This window comes from Micropterus dolomieu, linkage group LG23 (assembly GCF_021292245.1).
Source record: "Micropterus dolomieu isolate WLL.071019.BEF.003 ecotype Adirondacks linkage group LG23, ASM2129224v1, whole genome shotgun sequence".
NCBI classification, from domain to species: domain Eukaryota; kingdom Metazoa; phylum Chordata; class Actinopteri; order Centrarchiformes; family Centrarchidae; genus Micropterus; species Micropterus dolomieu.
In genome coordinates this window covers 4,434,083-4,435,989 of record NC_060172.1, presented here as the reverse complement: position 1 = coordinate 4,435,989, position 1,907 = coordinate 4,434,083, and the positions used below count along the sequence as shown (strand labels likewise).

General features: G+C 43.5%; 1 protein-coding gene and 1 long non-coding RNA gene across 2 annotated transcripts in view; one reads left to right on the top strand and one right to left on the bottom strand.

Moving 5' to 3' along the window:
* The window catches only part of LOC123963891 (hepatitis A virus cellular receptor 1 homolog), a 13,184-nt gene that overhangs the window by 3,753 nt on the left and 7,524 nt on the right, over positions 1-1,907 (bottom strand). The gene's annotated exons all lie outside the window — the stretch shown is intronic.
* On the top strand, positions 809-1,091 carry LOC123963903. Its single transcript, XR_006823275.1, has 2 exons — positions 809-869; positions 955-1,091. It is a non-coding gene; the product is annotated as an uncharacterized LOC123963903 (long non-coding RNA).

Genomic DNA, 1,907 nt, shown 5'->3' with positions numbered 1-1,907 from the left:
TTCCTGTGCGTTTAACTGTGACAAGTCCTGTGCGTTTTACTTTGACACTTCCTGTGCGTTTTACTGTGACACTTCCTGTGCGTTTTACTGTGACACTTTATGTGCATTTTACTTTGACACTTCCTGTGCATTTTATTTTGACAGGCCCGTCTTCCGGTGAAGTGGATGGCTCCAGAGAGCATCTTCCAGTGCGTTTACACCGTGCAGAGTGACGTCTGGTCCTACGGCGTCTTACTCTGGGAGATCTTCTCGCTGGGTAACCATGGCAACACTGCACGCCATCATCTCATCCAATCATATTGCAGCGTTTCAGTGGCGGTTCTGTAGTTGACATGTCTCACCTCTGACTCTGTGTTTCTACCTGTTCAGGTAAGAGCCCCTACCCAAACGTTGCCGTGGATACCAACTTCTACAAGATGATCAAAGATGGCCGCCACATGGCTCAGCCAGACTTCGCTCCGGCAGAGATGTGAGCAGACAGACGGGCTTGTTCGTGTTAATGCTAATAAAGTTGTTTTGAATCTAACGGCGCACCTGTCCTCTCAGGTATCAGCTGATGACTCTCTGCTGGAGTCTGGAGCCCACAGACAGACCCACCTTCAAAATGATTGGCCATCTCATTAACAGACTCCTCCCCTCCACCAGTGACTCATCGCCACGTCGCAGCGACCAGGTGAGGATGAATGAAACACCCGCCGGCCCTCAGCTCCAGTTGCCGTTTGTTCTGAACACATCGTCTCTTCTTCTCCTCTAACAGCCGTACAGGAACATCTGTGAGTGCAGAGAAGAAGAAGAAGAGCAGGAAGAGGAGGAGGTCGGAGGAGGAGACGCAGTGAAGAGAGGAGAAGAAGAAGAGCGCCGGCGGAGAGGTAATTTAACCAGGATGACATCAGCTGTTGCTAAGAGACGGTTAACCTGTATAAATCTGACTCCGCCTCCTTTTGCTCCTCTCAGAGCGCCATGACGACGACGATGATGATGATGATGATGAGGGAGAGGAGCAGCTGATGATGAAGAACATCTACCAGTTGTCCTGAAATGTCTGTTCAAAATAAACCTTTATTGAAACGCTCAGAGCGAACAACAGGAAACAGCGACGTCACGATGACGTGTTTGACAGTTTTTCTCAGTCGCTTTGGTGCATTTCTCAGATCAGAATTGAAATTCTCAAAACTAATTGTTCAACCTCCACATCATCTCGTCACTCGTGCACATCATAAAAGCACTTTCTCGTTGTTTTGAACAAATTGCAAATGACTTGACACACTGATGCAAATGATTATGCATAATTGTCAGCTGTTTCCTGCATTATCAGTTGCTTTTGTCCTGCTGATCACAATGAATTATACCAGTTCAACAATCTTACCCCCCAAAACATCTCGGCGTAAGTTCACTGCATTAGTCACTACATGCAAAATGGTCGAACACGTTATCAAAAATCAAAGTTGAAATGCTTTATTCATGTTGTTTGCCTACAAGTTTATACTGTAGCTAAACGAAATGTTGTTTCTCAAGGACCATAAACAAAGTAAGAATAGACCACAACAACATCACAATAGCAACACTCAGACCAATACTCAATACCAGTAAACAGTAACAATACACAGTGAGCAGTAATATATATATGTATATATATATATACATATACATATATATATATATATCTGTTGTGATGTGGAAGAGAAATGTTACAATGACGTGCTCTGTCAACAAATTACAGTACGAACAGTAAAAGCATAGCTGTGATTCCTGTCCTCTCTCCTGCAATATATAACTTTGTACTGGTGAAAGTGATATATATGCCAGACAAAAAAAGTGCAGCCTTGTGCATTTTCAATCATTGTCATCAAAATCTTAGCCAAAATGTACATCAGAAAATACTTACAGAGTACAGTTATATTGACAAG